Source organism: Pongo abelii, chromosome 10, assembly GCF_028885655.2.
Source record: "Pongo abelii isolate AG06213 chromosome 10, NHGRI_mPonAbe1-v2.0_pri, whole genome shotgun sequence".
Lineage (NCBI taxonomy): Eukaryota > Metazoa > Chordata > Mammalia > Primates > Hominidae > Pongo > Pongo abelii.
In genome coordinates this window covers 59,916,377-59,937,385 of record NC_071995.2, presented here as the reverse complement: position 1 = coordinate 59,937,385, position 21,009 = coordinate 59,916,377, and the positions used below count along the sequence as shown (strand labels likewise).

General features: G+C 38.3%; 1 protein-coding gene and 1 pseudogene across 4 annotated transcripts in view; one reads left to right on the top strand and one right to left on the bottom strand.

The window, feature by feature from the left end:
- The window catches only part of TAFA2 (TAFA chemokine like family member 2), a 585,401-nt gene that overhangs the window by 400,993 nt on the left and 163,399 nt on the right, over nucleotides 1-21,009 (top strand).
- On the bottom strand, nucleotides 8,919-10,396 carry LOC100456176 (keratin, type II cytoskeletal 8-like; annotated as a pseudogene).

Genomic DNA, 21,009 nt, shown 5'->3' with positions numbered 1-21,009 from the left:
CAGTGAGGTGTAACATTCATTAGCCCGTTTGGACAATGCAACCTGCTGAAACAGACCTGTGTCTTTATCTCACAGCTGCATTTCAGAGTCAGAATGCACTGGGTGACTGGGGGAAGCTGTGATGTATGAAGCAGAAAGAAGATTGATTTTTCACAAGGTACCTTGTACCTGGAGTAATGAGAGTGGCAAATTACTTGCTCACTGAGCAGACATGACAGGAATGTCATAGAGTAAATTTATATTTATGCAAACACAGTGGGGTCACACAGGTGGCAATCCACAAAGTGACCTTATCTCTGGAAGATATCTCCTTAAATCGCCAGTTTGCACTGGGAAGCCTACACTCAGCAAAGGCAGCAAAGGCTGCCTAAAAACCAAATCTTCTAATGAATAATGTAATGCTCATGGTACAGTAAGAAATAGGATAAATTGTGGTGCCATTTTAAAATGAGAGTCTTCAACTCACAGGCTATTTTTGGTGTTCATCTTGGATTTTGTGGCAGTGGAACATAAAATATCTACTTTAATAGAGTAAAAGAAATGGAGTGATTTATCCTAGTCATTGTGGGCCTTTAGAACCTCTCATTTGGTAATAGAAAAAGTCAGTGGTTGGTGGGGAAGTGGATAATTTTTCTATGTGTAGGCAGTTCAATGCATAGAGAACACACAAGTGTCTCAGAACATTTGGGGCAGACAAAACCATTTAAAAAGTCTCTAAATGACAGAAGGGTATGGCAGTAGTATTCGGCAAAAACATTTCAAGATTCCCAACATAGCGGTTGGCACAATTCACTTTAAAAAGCACTGCTGATGCTTTTAGCTGTAAACTATTAAAAGAATATTAAAATAATAATTTTGTTCTATTAATGAATTTAAAAGTTTGCTGATTTTAGCAAGTAGTCTTGGATTTAGAACAATTCTTTCCTGCTTGATATCCATTTGTTGAATATTAATCACTCATTTTTTGAGAACCTAGTTTGTGTCTGGAACTACGTTAAATGCAAGGTAGAGAACAAAGAAACCAGCCAGCTTCTCAGGGAGCTCATTCCTAGTAAGCCAGATTGTAAGGTAAAATACATCTAGAGAAAATGAACCCTATTAAATCTAGTGGTGCAGACCGAGCCATAGAGAACAAGGCAGAACAGATTCTGAGAGAGGTGTTATTTGCCCATGTTTGTCCCTTTTGATCTTGTCCTTTAGAATCTTGACTGCAATACTCAATAGGGTCAGCTTAGTCTAGATATCCATAAAAAACAATGGTGACATTCTTTAACTTGGTACCTTATGAGACAACAGAAAGTATATAATGCTTTCTGTGTGTCATGGACCTTCCTAAGTGCATCATGTGTGTTAGCTAAATCAATAATCGTGTTACTTCTATTGGGTAGAGTCCAGCATTATGTCCACTCTGCAGACGGGAGATGAATGGAGACGGAGTTGTGGTAACTTTCCTAAGGTCACTCAGATAGTTAGCAATCAAGGCCAGCCCATTGCTCCTGGAAACACAGTCTCCAACAACTCCAGGGGAGTTTAGCCTCCAATGGAGAGGGGTAGCATTAGAAAAGCTTTTGTTGAAAATAACTGAGTCCACCTTTTGGAATAAGAAATAGGCTCTGAAATTTACCATGAAATAAACTAATATATGTTTATACTAGAGCAGAACTCAGGTATTCATTTCTGGGACCTTTTCACTAAGAATCTGGCAATTACCACATGTCGGTCCACTCTGAAATTCTCTTCCTTTAGATTGTTTTGATCCTCCTTTGTGTTCACACCTTTTTGCCTCCTACCTGTATGTGTTGGATTGTTGCATCCTTGCTTGGGGACCCTAATTTTTATTCAAAATGTATTTTTATCTACTTGGTCTTTTAAGTGCACCCTCTCACTGAATTTTTCAAAGAGTACATGCTTTAAAAGCTTTGCAAAATGTGAGTTGTTATCCTTGGAAACTTGTTGTCCTTGTTTTGCCCACTTTCTCTGTTTGTAGGAGAATGTGGCTGTGATTGCTTCTTTCTGGTCTGAGTGTTTTGTGTTTCTTTCCATGTGGTATGTTCTTTAAGGTACAGTTAAGATTTGAATTTACTTTCAGTGGGAAGGGTCCTGAGTATGAATAGAGCTAATGAGTTTCCCCCTTTGCCAGAAACATGGATCCTCCAGGCTCTAATCACTTAGGGACATTCTGGTTTCATCATAGCATCTTCCCGACCATTGTGTAGGCTACACTTAGAATAGCAATTAGCTCACACTTGTGTTTTCTGTATGTCAGGCATGATTCTAAGTGCTTTATCTGTCTTAACTAATTTTGTAATCAGGCTAACCCTACTAGGTAGGAAGCATTATTTTCTACATTTAACAGATAAAAAACTTCCTTGTAGGTAATAAGCTGTCAAGGTAGACGTAGTAGTCCACACTTTCCTGCCAAACAGTTACTGATGTAGTGGAGTCAGATTCAGCTTGTCCTGGGGAGGGGCAGAAAATTCTTCTTGAAAGAGTTAATAGTGAATTTCAATATGGGACTGATTTCCCTACTTGGTCTTCTCTGTGACTCTTATTATTTTTTAGATATGGCAGCCTGCCGAGTTAATACACATCTACTAGTTGAGCATTTATTATGAGCAGGTCCTGCTCTAAGCACTTTATATATTTTAACACATTTCATCCTCAAAGCCCTTTGAGAAAGCATTATAAATTTCCTCTTTCATAGTTGAATAAATTGAGGCACTTGTTAATTTTGCCCAATGGCCCAAAGTTGGTAAATGTCAAAGCTGGGGTTTGAGTCCAGGAAGTCTGGTTCCCAAGTTTCCCACTATTCAGTACTATCATTACATCATCAATTATAAGTTGGTTATAATTATAGCTGAATTATGCCAATAGCCCACCAATTCATGAACCATAATATTTCATCCTTAAGTGCCTGCAAGAGCTAACAATATAAGACAACAAAAGTCAAAAACCAATCCTTTTGTTAATGTACGTCTCTTTCAATTAGACTATAAGCCCTTAGTGATCAACTCCAGCAAGTGGACACAGATGTGGACCACTGGGACCCACACGAGAACTTGCCACTGTGTGGACCCAGTGCTGGAATCAGGCCTAACTTGTGTTCTGAGGATCCATTCTGGTAGGCAAAGCATGGCGTTTAGGGATAAGGCAAAAGCAATATAGCCCAGAGTATTCTTATGGAGGGCAGGAGGGATACAAGTGAGAAATCAGTGTGAAGAAACATTGTCTGGAAGTAGCAAAGAGCAGGACTAAGTTTCAGGAGCAGCGTTCCATGGGAGAGTGGCAGTGGGGACGGGGGGGGTGGTAGAAAGAACAAAGTGAGGTCTTTTACAGGTACCCAAGAAAAGGAGTCAGTCCTGGGAAAATGGTAGAAGCTCAATTTCCAGAACTGGGGCAATACATTAGAGCCAGACTGACCAATGTGATGTAACTCCCATGGTAATGGCTCAGGTCTCCTTAAATTTTTTATTCTGAATTCTAGGTATGAACCTAACGACAAGAGGGAGGTCTGAGCCTAAAAGAGGAGAAGAAAGCTCTGGCTTTGGTAAAAATGCTTTCTTCTGTGCAAAGGGGGGCCTTACCCAAAGCATAGCCTATTAACCAATTGTTTGACATAACTATGGGGGTTATTTCCAGAGTTGAGTGCGTGCCATTGATTGTACACTCTATTTTCCTTTCTGATTGGTTGTTGTGATGGAGTGAAGATAGTACCTTTAGACATGCTGTCTAATGTGCACAGGAATAAAAAATCTGGAAGGAGAAGAGAATCATTTTGTCTTCTATTCCATCTTTCTTGGAGGATCTATCATAGTATTCTCTTTAATCAGAAAGTGGAATGAAGCCTGTTCAGACATGATGTAACACCCATACTCACGTCACTGGCATGAATGGAGGAAAAGAGCAATGCTTATAAGCTCTAATAGCAGAGAACTTCAAATTATTTCTGTTTACCATTGGGGACAATTATGTAGTTTTCCAGCACACCACTGCCGTCTGAATTATATTTTAATGCAGTGATCAGTTTTCATTCTTCACACCTTCACACAGAAAGAGTTAGTCCAGAATCAGGCAAACAGCAAAGGTGAACTGAGGTGGAGGACACATGCTCCCCAGATGGTCCACAAATTGGATAGTATCCCAAAGTAGATTAAAACTTAATTGTATTATCATCTTACATTTGATGTTTGTACAGTGTGGTGTCAGCAGATGGTGTCAAGGGTTCTGTGAACTTGATTATTTTTATACAATTCTCAGTATGGAAGGTGTAGGACTACGTTAGATAAATGAAAAAGGAATGAAGCTGCCCTGCACCCCGGCACTATATCATTCTTCTTCCTTTGTGCAAAAGAGCAACTATTGTGAATGCTGAGAACTCTTTCTCTACTCTTTATCTGACGCATAGCATGCCCACTAGTATTGCTGTAGGATGATATGCTAGAAGGAACAAGAGATTTGTAATCAGAGGACCTGGATATGGGTCTTAAAGCTGTCCCTTTTGGGTGTGCTCTGACTGAGCAAGTCACTTCACCCCTCTGAGCCTCAGTTTTCTTATTTTTATAATACGGGTAAAAACATCTTACTCACTGTATTGAATTATGACTGTGAAAATATTCATCCATTTGAAAGAGGTTTGTAAAAATAAGAAACTATAAATTTAGATGCTTCCTACAGTAGAAACAAAGAAGTTTATTTAGCAAGTATTGTCTTACTTCAGTTAAGAAATGTGGCTGAATTTTAATAATGGAATGGAGTGAAAAACTCAAAAGAAGGCAGGGTTCCACATTTGAAATGCTTTTGTTTTTCTTATTTTATTTAACTTAGATATTAATTATCTTTTAGCTTCTTTTTTCTTTTTCTCTCCCTCGAATTATTCTTCATTCTCTTATTGTAACCTCCTCATCATAGTACAAACATATTGCATAGTAGTTTTAAGACACAGTGTATATTGGTAGCCTAGAGAACATATTTTTGTCATGCTTTTTTTTGTATTTATATGGAGTACCATAGTGATTCATAAATGTATAGTGAAGTCTTTCTGAAACAAATTATAAACTCTGTACTTTATTGATCCAAATCTTTCCATTTAGCATCTCTAGTTTTTAAGATAGCTTGATTAAAGATAAATTCTGAGAAATGCAATGCACCTAATATTGAAAGAGGCATTCACTGGTGTCCTACTAAAAGAGAGCAACTACAAATAATCATCAAAGAGTTTTTTTCTATTTATGTTAACTGGAAATGGTAGTGGTGTCATATGAGCTACTGTCAAATATATTATCCAAAGAGCTTGTTGATTGGCTTTCTTTGGAGATGTTTGATCATCAAATGATGCAAAGGGTTTGTATAGATTTTACATGTTTAGGCTGATGTCCTTTGCAGTCCCCCAGTGCCTTGCTGGTACCTACTACATTAAGGGAAAACACTTCCCTGTGGCCGTCAGCATTCTAAATATTCTGGGTCAGCGCCATCGTTTCAAGCTTACCTCTTATTCCTCCACTTAATACACTTTAGCGTGGAGCCAAATGAGATTACTTGCCATTCATACTCTTTGCATATTCTAATATTCCGTGTCTTTCCCCAGCCTGCTCTTTTGGCTTGACATTACTTTCTTCATATCTCTTTATATTAAAATCTTACCAATATGTTAAGGTTTAATTCAACTTCAGATCAAGTTTCAACATTTATTGAGGACCTACTTCGTGTAAGAAATAGTGAGAGTGCTTCACATATGTTATCTAATGCGACAATCAAAACTGTGGAGTCACTGGTATTCAGAAAAATCTGTTCATTCAGTCATGAGTTTTTCCAACTCAAGGATTTGAGAAGGTCAGAATATTGGTAGTTTTCTATTTTTTTATTTCATAGATAGAAAAACTGAGTTAATGTAATTTGCTTCAGTTCATAGAACCAGATTTGGGTGAATACATCATTAGACTCAAACTTGGAGTTTTGACTGCTGGTCTGGTGCTTTGCATTATTGGTCAAAATTTCATGAAGGCACCTTTTGGCTCCTTAAATTTGGCATCTCTTTCTAAGCCACTATAATCCCTTCTTCAATACTCATACATCATTCTCTTACTTACATGAGCTCACAAATCTTTTATTCCTTTATTACAAGTCCTTTGAAGGAAGCAAGAAACGGGCTTGCTGACCTATCCTTTATAGTGTCCACTGTGGGGCCTTGCATAAAATAAGAACTTAGTAATAGCTATTTTGGATGAATATGTCATGTTTCCACAAATCAGACTTTGAGTGAGCAGCTGCATTTTCCTTATGTTTGCATGATTGCAAGTGTGTCTGTGGTGACTAATAATTACTATATTCCAATGACACATGTATAGTAAATAATGCCTTTACTCTGTGGTTTCAGGCTAAGTGCCTTTTTGAATTTAATTAAGATAATGCCATTATATTCTTTTCTTTATGAAAATTAATGAAAAACAATACATTATCACAAACTTGTAATCTACTTACTAGCTGAAAGATGATTTTTTTTGTTTACTATGTTATCATCAAACCCCAAATTAAAAATTTACATCTGTAATCAGATTATGGGCTCCATGTGTGCAGGCAGGGACCTTGTCATTTTCACAGCTATATTGCCAATATTTAAAGTAACAGTAGATGTTTAATAATGTTTGTTAAATGATCAGTTAGGTTGTAGTTTCCTTGGAGGATGAACATTTGGCTTTGCAGATAATATATTTTTAAGATTAAAACTTGAGAGACACTTTTTTAATCCTTGCAACAACCTTGTGAGGTAGTTAAGGCAAGTCATATTACCTTTATTGTAGAAAATGATCAACTGAAGCTCAGAGGAATTAAATGATTCCAGAAATCATCTACCTAAACAGGTGACCAAGTCTTGAATCCGAGTATTCTTACTCCAAATCCTGCATTCTTTCTGTGTTATGTAGTAGGTAGAATATATAAATATAGCATAGAGTATTTGCAAGGAAATAAAGTGAGGTGGTTTTTAAGGTGCTTTCTGGAAAGTTATATGTAATAAATTGGAGTGAATTTGACATTTGAAAGATGATACCAAGAAAGAAGCAATGGTACTGATCTTGGTGAAAGAGTCTGAATTTGAGCCAGTTCCGAATTGTCTTTTAAGCCTTACAGTAACAGAAAAACTAAGCACAGCCATTTTATTCTCCTTTTACTCCTTTTGCCTCCATTTCTCAGCTTATCTGAACCATAAGCTATTGAAGTCTTCAGAATTTTACCAAAGTCTTCTAAATATCCTTTTGTACTCTATTTTCCCCCCAGTCAACTGAGAAAACCAGCTGACTTCTTTGGTATTTTTATACCTTGTGCTTTATTGTTTTCCTCCAGTGTTTTTCTCCCGACGCCAAAGTGCAGATGCTGTGATTGCTACTTCTAGCTCAAGACATCTGTTTTTCAGTAGGTCCTTTTCTTTCTTTCATTCCCAATTATAATCTTTATGTGCCACTGCTAAAGTATAGAGTAGAAACATCAGATCCTGTCCTTACAAGAATAAATACTCTGTTTTTAGCCTGTGTTTTAGCCTCTGGATTCTCCCATGGAAGGCAAACTTAGTTTTTTAAGTTGGATTAGTACGTTAAACATCTTCAAATCTAAGGACTTGAAAGCACTCTTATAAGCACAGTTATTTCATATAATGGCACTCATTTGAAGTCCGTAAGTCTAGGCAAAATTTTCAATGTGGGTAAATAAGAAGCACAGAGAAGATAACCAAGATTTTTTTTGTATTCATATGTTCTCTTCTTGCTTTTTTTTTTTTTCTGATTCAATTCAGAGTTTACACAGTCCATGAGTAGAAAGTGCTACCTACTCAGAAATAAGACGGCTTCGAACTGAAGCCACACCCTGGTTGCCCACAGGCTGTATTTGACATGCAGAATGTTCTTTAAAATGAGATTAATTGATAACATTTAAAAATGATGAATTTCAGATATGATTCTGGATTTCTGGCTCCTGAAGGGAAAAGGGTGGGTGGGGGTGGTATGAGGCTCTCCTTCCCATGTGTCCTCAATGGGCTGAAGCAGAAAGTTTCCTGGAGGTGAATTGGACAGTGAGATGATTGAGCCCTCACTTCACTGACTGGGCTGTATGGCTCCTACCAGCCCCATCATATATCTGTAGTCAGTTTTTTCTGTACCGTCATAAGCCGCATACAATGTTTTGGCCAATGATGAACTGTCCATACAATGGTGGTCCCATAAGATTTAACATGCTATTTTTACTGTACCTTTTCTATGTAATTAGATACGCTCAGATACGCAAGTACCATTGTGTTACAGTTGCCTACAGGTTTGTGGTCTAGGAGCAATAGATTATCCCATATAGCCTAGGTGTGTAGTAGGCTGTACCATATGGGTTTGTGTCAGTAGACTCTATGAGGTTCACACATTAAAATTGCCCAATGATGCATTTCTCAGAATGTATCCTGATTACTGAGCAATGCGTAACTGTATATATAATATTATATTGACAAATAATCAGCTGAATTTATTTCTAGCCATGTATAATTTCTCTCTTGTTTAGCATTTAAAATAAACCCATGGCCAAGGCATGTTTTTTCGCAGGCCCAGAAAAAAAAATTTAGTAGGAATTATTTTAACATATTCTATTTTATATTATGGAAATATGACATTAGAATTGTTTTCATTATCAAACTCTTTTTTCTTTTTGACAGTTGGCAGAGCTAGCTGAGGGTTTATTTCGGAAAAATAATTGAATTGTTTTGTAGCTGGAGGTATGGGGAAGGGGGTTCTCCCCGGCGGTAACTCTCCCCGCAGGTGGGCTGAGGGCTAGGGCTGAGTCTCAGGTGGGTCTCCTGTTCCCTGTGCTCCCCTGCACAGCGGCCTCTCTCATGGGCTCTGGGGGGCAGCTGCAGGGGGGAGTAGGGTGGGAAGGGCTGCCATGGCAATTCATTCAGGCAGGACGTCAGAGGACTCAGACACCAGCTTCCCATCGCGGGTCTCGATCTTCACAACCACATCCCTGATGGAGCTGGTGTGGCTGAAGTAGCTGGAGCCTGCAACAGAGCCAAAGCTAGAGCTCAGGCCATAGCTGAGGAGGGGGGCTTGTGAGGCCCCCATAGGCCGAGCTCAGCCCTCCTGCATAGCCACTGGTGGTCTTTGAGTAGATACTCATGTTCCTCATCCTAGACTCTTGCCAGCTCTCTTCACCCTCCAGCTGCTTCTTGTAGGTGGCAGTTTTGATGTCCAGGGCCAGCTTGACATTCATCAGCTCCTGGTATACACGCAGCTGCTGTGCCATGTCCTGCTTGGCCCACTGCAGGGCGGCCTCCAGCTCCAACAGTTTGGTGTTGGCATCCTTAATGGCCAGCTCCCTGCGCTGCTCGGCATCTGTGATGGTGGCCTCCAGGGAAGCCCTCTGGCTTTTGAGGCCCTTGATCTCAGCCTGGAGCCAGCTGACATTCTGGTTCATCTCGGAGATGTCAGTCTTTGTACACCACAGGTTATCCCCGTGCTTCCCGGCCAGCGTCTGCAGCTCCTCATACTTGATCTGGTACATGCTGTCAGCCTTAGCCCAGCTGTGGTTGGCGATCTCCTTATGCTGGGCCTTGACCTCAGCGATGATGTTGTCCATGTCCAAGGAGTGGCTGCTGTCCATGGACAGCACCACAGACGTGTCTGAGATCAGGGACTGCAGCTCCCAGATCTCCTCTTCATACAGCTGCCTGAGGAAGTTGATCTTATCAGTCAGCCCTTCCAGGTGAGACTCCAGCTCTACCTTGTTCATGTAAGCTTCATCCACATCCTTCTCGATGAGGACAAATTCATTCTCCATCTCTGTACGCTTATTGATCTCATCATGGTACTTGTTCTTGAAATCCTCCACCAGCCCCTGCATGTTGCCAAGCTCTGCCTCCAGCTTCAGCTTCTTCTGGCCCAGAGTCTCCAGCTGCCGCCTAAGGTTGTTGATGTAGCTCTGGAACATGTTGTCCATGTTGCTCTGAGCCATCTTCTGCTGCTGCAGGAGGCTTCACTTGGCCTCCAGCATCTTGTTCTGCTGCTCCAGGAACCGTACCCTGTCGATGAAGGAGGCAAACTTGTTTTGAAGGTCTTGATCTGCTCCTTCTCCTGGGTGTGCAGGGCCTGGCCTGGATGTTGGGGTCTACCTCCAGGTTAAGGGGGCTCAGCAGGCTCTGGTTGACCATAACAGCTGTGATCCCTCCCATACCGCTGGCCCCGCCAAAGCCTCTGCCCAGGCCACCCTGGAAGCTGCTGCTGCCCACTCTGGAGAAGCTTGAGGAGCTGATGGGGGCACCGGACCCACTCGTGTAGGAGCGGCTGCTGAAGGCCCAGGGGCCAGAGGTGGACACCTTGTAGGACTTCTGGGTCACCTTGATGGACATGGTGGAGGCAGGAGTGGAAGCAGGTGGGCCCCAACCAGGCAGAGATTCGAGAAGGAGTGGAGAAGCTGCTTCTTCTTCATTATCAGACTTTTAATGGAAAGAACTTTGGGCCTGAAGCTGGAAGAACTTTTTAAACATTTTTTTTTTTTTGAGAAAGGGTCTTGGCTCTGTTGCCCAGGCTGGAGTGCAGTGGTGCCATCACATTGCCCTGCAGCCTCCAACTTCTGTCCTTATGTGATCCTCATGCTTCAGCCTCCCAAAGCATTGAGCCACAGCATGAACCACTGTGCCTGGTGGATAACTGGTTTTGAGTTCTGGCTGTGCTACTTACTAACTTTGACTTTGAACAAGTCACTTACCTTCTCTAAGCCTGCTCCCTCGTCTCTGCAAGAGGGGTGATTCCATCTGCCAGCCTCATGATCATGTGAACCAAAGATGATCACAGATGTAAAAGTTCTTAGTATGCCATATGGCACTATGCAAAAGTAAGATACTTTGTGGGGAAATAGAGCTATAGTGTATGGTTTGTCAAGGAACTTAACTTCTATTTACAGATACAAGACTTACATATAATATAAACAACGATTGAAAGTATTCTATTGCTTACAAGAGTTAGAGACATTAAATGTTATTGGGCATAAGAAAATGCGTGTGATCATGCAGAGTAACCAAACTCAAAATTAAAAGGACATATATAGTGTTTCTTCCATCTATTTATTTATTCAACAAATATTTATTCTGCACACATTCTGTGATAAGAAACATCATAAATGCTGGAAATAAAGTAGTGAAATAGAAGGCATAGGTTTGTGCTCTTATAGTAGATTGTATTCTAGTAGGGGAAGAGAGAGACAATAAACAAATAAGCAAATAGGTTAATACTATTTCAAATACTGTTCAGTGCCACGAAGAAAATAAATGTAGGTTATATGGTAAAGCCAATGAGCAGAGCTGTTCCCATTATGACTCTTGCCATTTTATCTGTTTTTCTTCATTTTTATTGTTGTAAAATAGACATAACATAAAGTTTACCATTGTAGCCATTTTTTGGACAATTCAGTTGCGTTAAGTACATTCACAATGTTGTACATTACCACTTATCTATTCCAGAACTCTCTTAAAAGTCATCCTGTACAAAAACTCCATATTCATTAAATAGTAACTTTCCATTTCTCCCTCCCTTCAGCTCCTGGTAATCTCTATTCTACTTTCTGTCTCAATGAATTTGACTATTCTAGGTATCTCTCATGTAAGTAGAACCACACAGTATTTGTACTTTTGTGTCTGGCTTATTTCACTTAACATGTTTCCAAATTCATCTATGTTGTAATTTCTTTTTAAGGATGAATAATATTCCACTGTGTGTGTATATATATGTATATGTATGTTTGTGTGTGTGTGTGTGTGTGTGTGTGTATATATATGTATATCACAATTTGTTTACCCATTCACCCTATTACCTAATTTAGTATGATTTGGTAATAAGTCTAATTTATATACTACTATACAGTTTACAGAGTACTCTCATGTCCATTGTACACTGCAAGAAGAGTGTTAACTCAGGGATTACTGGTTAAATTGTGGCTAAACTGTAGTGATATCTGGCACTTGTTTTGTGTAGTATTCTATCTGATGTGTCCTGAATCCTTCTTCCTAGCAATTGAAGTAATGGGATACAAATTGAGAAGAAATAAGGTCAGTAGGTTTTCAGCCAATATGAAATGACGATGGCTGTAATTTGGACTAGTTCTTCATATCCCTGTAAGGTAGGGCTTTCCTCAGGGTGTTCTTTGGAGAATTTTTTGAAAGTAGACCCAGGTAATAGGCTTCCACCACCACCTTGGGGCATAATTTCACAATAGAATACATCTCACCGTTGGGAAAATTTCTCAAGATTTCACATTTAACCATTTGACTGCTGCTTTGCCATATGATTGCATACTGCAGGAAAATACCTGCGTCATGACTGAGGAAACCAAATTCATCCATAAGGAAAATGTTAGGGGTAGAACAAAGCGGCTGATGGCAAATAGAAGTTAGAGTAGTGTATATTATGTGACCGATTTTATTCATAAAGGGAAAGAGTAAAACGAGATTCTAAAAGGTACTGAAATTTTATTGCAAAAAGAACAAGTCAGAAAGCAAGATGTTATAGAGGCTTACTGTAGACTGAGGTTTGTAGCACAGAGTGGTTGCTGCTTTGATTCTTAATCAGTTGAGTTCTCAGTTGCTTAAGCTGTTAGCTGAAAGCTGAGTATGGTACTTTGTTATATTAAAATCTGATAATGTTCTACCTTTCCCTCAAAGACAGCTCGTTAAAGTATGTGAAGTAATGTACAACTATCAAACACATATAAGGAGTGTGAATAGAATGTAGTTATAAAAGTATGTGGGTCCCAGCATCACTGTCGCTTTCATTGTGCTTTGTGACGTTGCTGTGCTCAGGGATTTAATGCTAGTGCACATAATTGTCCAAAAATTTTGCTTAAACTATTATTCTCAGAGAGAAGTGTGAATTCAAGTGAAGTTGATTAAACAGTCTGTTCTTGGACTCTTTTCTTTTGGTTTCTTTTGAGAACATAGAATAGCATTCTTTTTGACACATAACTATTTTTTTTTAATGGTTTGTTTGCTTTTGTAATTTTTGATGGTATGGTTGAAATATGTTGATGTTGGTGCTTTAGAAGGGTTGGTTATATGAGCAGAGGCCTTCGGATATGCAACTTTAGCTCTTCAGTTCACCTACCTTTGAGAACAATCTGTGTCGAGGGGGAGGTTCCATGTTGTAATGGTTTGCTGGTAAAGCTATTTTGCTGTCTTGAATGCGTGCTGTTAACTAGCTAGTGCTTGCTGGCACATTGACCATACTGGATGGTTAAATGCATAAAACGGAGAATCCTTCATATACGTAGGTGTTACCATGGTGAGAATAAATGTTCTTGGACCACAAACTTTATCCTAACAAAGAACTCTTAAAGATTGTTTTCATTGTTCTCACTCACTCTTTCACTCCTTTGCCAGCATGCAGGAGAAAGAGCTGAGGTGAAGTGGATTTCTTCTGTGCCTCATTTCCCAAGAAAACAGGTACACCAGAACTAAAGGAATGAAAGTCTTAACTAGTCCCAATGATAGTAGACTAAAGAAATATTTAGAACTGGTTCCATTACCATAGCTTATTTGCATTGATAAAAGTCTTATTATTTGCATTATAAAAGTCTTATTAAAAAAGAAAGAAAATGTTTTATTATCAATATTATATATAGAACTTAGATGTTATGTGCAGAGCTATCTCTCTTTTTACCATATATAATCACAAAATTAAATATAAAGCTTATGATTTAGCCATCTATAAAAGGCTACATGTAATTGGAAGTTGTCTTTCTTATTCTATATAATGGTGCTCCACCTAACGTTTGTGAAATGTAGTCATCTCCAGATCATGCAGGAGTGGAAGCTTTGCGGATTGTTTACAGATCTACAAATCAACTGCTTGTCTCCTACCACCTGTTTCAATTCATATTGTGACATAGTGTCATTGTGTTAAAAGGGTAGGAGAAGATAATCCAATTTTTTCTAATTGTTAGTACTTTTGTAGAAGTTTTTGTAGGAGCAGAGGGCAAATATAAAACAAGGTTTTGTGTTTTCTAGATCTCAATTACCAGCCCTCTCCTTTACAGACATCGTCATGATTTGGTGGACACATACATTTCATATTAAATTGCAAAAATTAGATTTATTTTCAATTTAGTAGCTCTAATATATTTTACATTTTAGCTTGGTTAGACTCAAATTTTTGATGGCTTATTTTTTGATATAATATATATCTTGTTACAGTGGTTCAGTACGAAATCTCACTTTTGGTCATACTATATAACCGTACCATATTTTCCTTAATTGTTTTCTTTGGGAAAAAAAGATTTGGACCCTGGAGGAGATAGATAATAATATAAAACAATAAGCAATTGATAAGGAGAGGAGCACTGAATAAAAAACAGAAATGCAGAGAAAGAATGTAGTTTAGGGTTAAGACTGAAGTGGAAAGAGATATGAAATTTAAATATGATGGATGCACCCTCCTCAAACTATCTACAGCCACTGAAAAAAGAGTAAAATGCCTCAACAGGGCGTGTGAGAATGAAAGACATACATTTAGCTTGATCTATATTGTGCTCATTCTTTACAACATATGTAATAATACTTATACATTCATTACATACATTACAATATTATATGTAATAATATTTATACATTCTCTATGTGTGCATTGAGACTCGATGTTAAGAAAAGTTGACAAATTTATTTAACTATTATTTGTTGGAATCCAGGATCACATTTGGTTTTTCTGACTTATAAGCCCATGCTCTGAGAGAAGGACCTTTGAAGAAACAGTAACACCTCTGATTTTTCACATCTTTAAGTTCAAACTCTCCCATGATTTCTTGTTTATTCTAATGACATTCCTGTTTGAAAAAAAAAATAGATGACATTCTCATTTTAGAGACAGAAAGGAGGGCAAGTGATTCACTTGTAATAATAGATGCATGGTGATGTAGCTTAGCCTTGATCATTTCAGGTGTCTTTCTAGGGCTCTGAAAAATCATAAATGATTGCTTTATCTTTGCCTTACAGCATTATTTTCTGTTTTGGATGTTAGAGCTTGGCACATTGGAATATTGTGTTTCTGGAGAAATCATTTAAATGATAATACATTTCTATTCCATATCATTTCAATCTGTGGGTGGTAAAGGTATTTGCACAAATCCAACAATTTGGCTATACATGGCTAGGCATAAAGCAATAGTGCTCCTGAGTTTTTGTGCCCGCCAAAATTGCGGTATTGTGGGGAAATGAATGAAAGTATAAAATTTGGGTGAAGGAAGCAGATAATTGTGGTTCTTAAATGAAGCTTGTGTTTGTTGCCAGGAAATCCTTGGAAACCAATGCAGCTTTCTTGGCTAAATCTCCAGGGTTGACTTCTTTACTGAACAGAATTAAGAGCTGGATTCATTACAAAACACTGATATATCAAACTTAATGAGCATTTTAAAACAAGTGTTTCAGTTCAGACAAAGTTTAGAAACTGATTTAGGTTTCAAAGTATGTGTTTTGAAGTTGTCTAAGAAAATATGACCTAGTTAGGCTAATCCTATGACTAGCTTGTGAAAATACAACTCTATAAACTTTTGATAATAACTTACAATATAGGAAATGTAAAAACTAGTTCTTCAATAGGAATGTTCTGGCTTACATAATGTGCCTAGTGAATGTGGCTTAAAATACCATCATGTGATAATACTTGATACATGATGTGAAGTGAAAAGAAAAACTGTAGTAATTAAAATGATTAAAATCAACCACCTCAGTTTCTGGATGATGTAACACATAACATACATGATTACATGTATGAGTTACATTATTATCTCCTAATTTGTTACTGTATACCCTTTATATATACAACTTATGAGTCTCTTGTGCTTTAATATCCATATATACCTATTTAATCTCTATCAATACTGATGGCACCATCTACCTCAAAGACAATTGCTATTTCAGTAATAACTTGGATATTCTATATTCAGGCATAGTGTTATAAAATTCTAGTCAGGTTAGACATGATTTTGGATAAAAGCAACAGTGAAATCAAACTTGTAGCTCTCGATGTCCTATTTAGTAGGGTATTTGTATTAATCTATTAGTAAGAACAAAGAATGGTTTAGTTTTGGAGGATACATTTAATTTCTATAAAAATAAGGAAACTAAAGGAATAATAACAATAATAGTTTATCCTTGTAGAATGCTTTACATTTACAAAACTGTTACTTATTTTTTGACCTCATTTGAAAATTAACTTTCATAATCTACGCTCACTTTGGTATCTTTAACTCCTCCCTTTCTATTGGCTCTGTTGTCTTGTTTAAATCTCTCTAGCCACCACTCCATCTTTACTTCCCTTCTCTGCGTGTTTCTTGAAAGAGTAATCTAGTCTTTGTTTCCATTTCCTCATCTCCCACTCATTCTTCTCACTTCTTCTATCGCTCCACCAATATGTACTGTTCTTCACATCTCCATTTCTAGTTGTTGAATATAAGGAACATTTTTTTAAATCAAAAGAAGTAATAAAACTTCTCCATTAAAAAACTCACCTCTTTTATTCTGATTATAAAATACACCTATTTCTTCATTCTACATCTCTTGATGTTCCATGATCCAGGTGATGTTCTATGTGCTACAGTAGTGACTTACAGGCAGGATCTCTGCTCTCATGGAAATTACATTTTAATGGGAAGAAGGAGAAAATAGACACTTATGCAAATGTATAAAGTAGTGAATAGAATAATTTTAGATTAGAATAAATAGAGAAAATGCTACAGGCTATTTGGAGAGAGAGAGAGAGAGAGAGAGAGAAACTGCAGGGTGGGTCTCTCTGGGCTCTGGAGGGCAGGATGGTCATAATAATCTCTGTGAAGGTGATTATGAAAAGCAGACCACTACACAAAGACAGGTGGCAGAACCTTCATGGCAGAATTAACGTTTAGGGTAAGGTCTAGAATTAGCCTGGCAGAGGGGATAGCGGGAGGGCCAGTGTGCTTGAAGCGTAGGGAACCTGGGGTACAGGGATGGAAATGAAGTCAGAGTGGTTGAGAGGGAAGATGATGTTGGTTTTTTTCTCCAGTAAGAGATTTATATTTTATTCTCATTTCAGTGAATAGGTAAATTCCGGGATTTTAAGCAAGGTATAAGGCCAGTGGGGTAATGTGATTTGATTTACATTTTATAATCATCATTCTGGTTCCTATGAGGAGAAGGGGCACATGACTAATCCACTGAGAATTCTGCCCTAAGGGCGAATTTTTTTTCGAGATTTGTCTGTTAAGGTCCATGCCATTGTAACTAGTTAACACCAAGTTCGTCCGGTATTTAGATCAATGTAAAGAATTTTCCTAAAAAGACTTAAAAAATATTTTCCCTTATGTGTCTCTATTTCCACAGAAGTGTCTTAGGCTCAAGGGGAGGTCAGGTGGTTGGATTCTAAGCCTCCACTTTTATCTTTTTTATACATCTCCTTTATACTATCTCCTTTATTCCCTCCTTTTTTCCTTCCAGGTTTTTGTTTATAGACCAGTTAAACTTACTTTCTGTTTTCATGGGGAAATGATTTTTCTCATAGCATAACAGTTTTTTATTTCTTGCTTTTTAACAATTAAATGGAGTGCGGTGGCGCAGTATGAGCTCACTGCAAGCTCCACCTCCAGGGTTCGTGCCATTCTACTGCCTCAGCCTCCCGAGTAGCTGGGACTACAGGTGCCCGCCACCACGCCTGGCTAATTTTTTGTATTTTTAGTAGAGACAGGGTTTCACCGTGTTAGCCAGGATGGTCTCGATCTCCTGACCTTGTGATCCACCCACCTCGGCCTCCCAAAGTGCTGGGATTACAGGCATGAGCCACCGCATCTGGCCAATTAAATGTACTTTTAACATTAGTGGGATGAGAAGCGTTTCAAATAATCCAAAAGTCTAAAGTTACGTGTACATAAGTGAAATATGTAACAGAAGAGAAGAGTGGGAGAAAGTCCAGGAGGTTTAATTGTCAGTCCTCCACTTCGACAACTTTCACTTCAACATCCTTCACTGCCAAGGTTACCATTTCTCAGTTTCCTCTTTTCCCTTGTTCCCCTTGCAAGCTGCCGCTGCCTGGGAGCGATTTCAAGGTTTCCTCCTCTATGTGTATTTTCCTTCAGTTTCCAGTTTCTTTTCACTGTTTTTGCTTTTTGCAAAATTCACTTAAATTTTGCCGTTTTCACAAATGAATGTGGCAGTTCTTTTTTTGTGTGTGTGTGTGTTGGAGCCAGGACCACATTCTGTATTTCTGTGCTGGGAAATTTTATACTGAGACCTGGTGGTTAGCACATAGAGAAAGAAGGCAATGTCCCTCCTTTTGTGCTGTCATGCAAGGTAAAGAAGAAATGTACATTCAGCTTTTTTTCCTTTAGGTGTTTTTCTCTGGTATTGCCCCTTTGTCAAAAATCCTTGATCACTCTATTATGTTTCACTTTGTTCAAACTTGATTGTTATTTAAAAATCAGAATAAAACACATTCAAGATTGGATTTCATTTTTCTCTTTCCCTTCTCAGTTTGCTCTGTCTTGTTGCATGCCCCCCCCCCGACTCTTTTTCACTTCCTGTTTGTCGTCTAGAGAGATGACACATACTTCCTTCCTCCTCATGTTAACCACTATGCAATATATTTGGCTGTAAGTCACCATCAACATTCAATAAGTACTTATTTACCAGCTATTAAGCTGGACTTTGGATGAGTCCTACAGATTCACAAATGTATGGGGCACAGTTGCTGTCTTTAGGAATCTTATATGAGAATAATGGTTGAATATAAGTAGGTGGATTATAATATGGTATGGCGAGTGGCTGTTGTGCAGAATGAAGGACACGGTCTTGGGCAAATCCTATAGGAGGAATTCTGACCTGCCCTTCTACTAGTGAGTAGAAGTTACCCATTTTGAAGAGTAGGTGGGAATGGAGGGAATAGCTAACATATTTCAGGTGGCATGGGGGGTAAGATTTAGCTGGAAGTCATTGGAGAAATTTTCTAGGGTTAAAAATAGACTATGTGTGGAGAGAAAGATGGGACAAAATGGCATAAAATGAGATTAGAGACATAAAGAAAGGATCAAAGCTTAAAAAAAAATTCTGCTGCAGGATTTTTATACCCTTCTAAGAATGATGGCCTTCTGTTCTGAACAGAGAAGGGAATCATGTGAAGGTTTTAACCAAGTATGTTTCATGCTCATAAAGACATATTTGGCCATAGCATAGAGAATGCATTACATTCAGTCAGCAATATTTATCAGGCATTTAATAAATACTGCAAATATAGTTGTGAAAAAGACAGACATAGGAGGGCAATTTGGTGGCAGATGTCCAGTTAGGATGCTGTGGCCAGTGAGAAAGTTTGGTGGTCTGTATTGCAGTGTTGAGAAGTAGTACGTATACGAATATACATTTAGGAGATATTCTGGTGATAGTATTGACAGAACATGGTAATTAACTGGACAGGAGTGATGGTGTTATGAAAAGGAGAAAATACCAGTCCTTACAGCCTTCCAAATGTTGACCTGCATTCTCCTTTCTTTCTTTACTTTGACAGCCTGGCAACTTTGTGGGTGTTTCTGTTTCCGTATGTCTAGTTATCAGTTTGACCAGCTGTCAGTTCTGTCATCCCATTGGGTGGGTGCACAATGGTATGGAAAAATGATGGGTCATTGCCCTTGTAGCAGAGGCCATGTGCTAAGGAGAAGCTATTATCAAGAATTATGCTAAGCAGCTCTTCCTGTCAGATGAGTTTTGCTGTTCATTCTGTTATATGATATGCAGTACAATAAGGTTGCAGGGATTAGATGCAGAGGGGAGTCAGGATGGTTGAAAAAATGTAGAAAAAAAGAGAAGATTCTTAAAACACATAGTAGGAGTGCTGAGAGAGGAAACAAAGGCAATAGAACAGAAGATTTAAAATGACATTTGGTTTACTGAGAATAAATTCCAAACCAGGTTATTGTTATAGCTCAGTATTTCTCTAAGAGACTTCCTGAGGACACTAGTGTGCTGTGTTACACCGTGGAGGAGGTTCTTGGAAAATGTTTCTAAAAGGCATATTTGGCAATATGCCTCTTGTTAAAAAAAAATCTAGTTAAATTGGTTGAACTCAGAATGTTACAAATATATTTCCCCCCTTTATTTTTCACGAATACTTTAATAACAGTCTGTGGAACTGGTGCCTCACAGAATGAATTTAGGAAAATGCTAGTCTGACTGAGTAATGATTATAGTAATGGCTAGCGTTTATGAGCATTTATTATTTGCTGTGCATAGTGTTAAACCTTTTACACAGATTATTTCATTTAATCTTCATACCAACAATACTGTTAGGTACATATTATTATCTTCATCTTACTGACAATGAAAATAATCTGAATTATTTAGTAATTTGTTCAAAGTCACATAGTCAGCAGGAAGCCTGGTTTTAAACCCAAAGAGTCTGATCTAAAAGCTCAAATACCTATCTTCTTGTATGTTATCTTTGACATGTCATGAGGCTAAGATCCACGGAGAGTTTACAGCTGTTGGTGCTACTGAAACTCTCTTCAATCATCTCACGAATGGACTAGCCTCCCAGACCCTTAAGGGTCAAACATATACAAATGACTCAATATTCTCTAATATCACAGCCATTGAATCCTTAGTACATGCTTGTCAGTGGGCCAGGAATTTCACATACATTATCCTATGCTACAGTAGCAGAAAGTGCAGCAGGAGATCCAGAAATTCGCAGAAGAAACTGAAGCAGGAGACCCAAAAAAAGTTAAGTCAGGTAAAGGCCACATAATTAGAAGCCATTAAAGTTTGGACTCAAACCCCAGCATTCTGACTTAGAAGTTCATGTTTTTATTCTTACAATATTGCCATCTAAACATTTGAAGTAATCCCTATAACCTCCTCAAGCTAAGAAATGTTAACATATATCTATATTAAAATACATAATGTATAATTTATTTTTTCATGCATTTAGTCATACATGAAAAAATGTCAAGGACTCCTCTTTGAAATTGTATAGCCACCTGTTC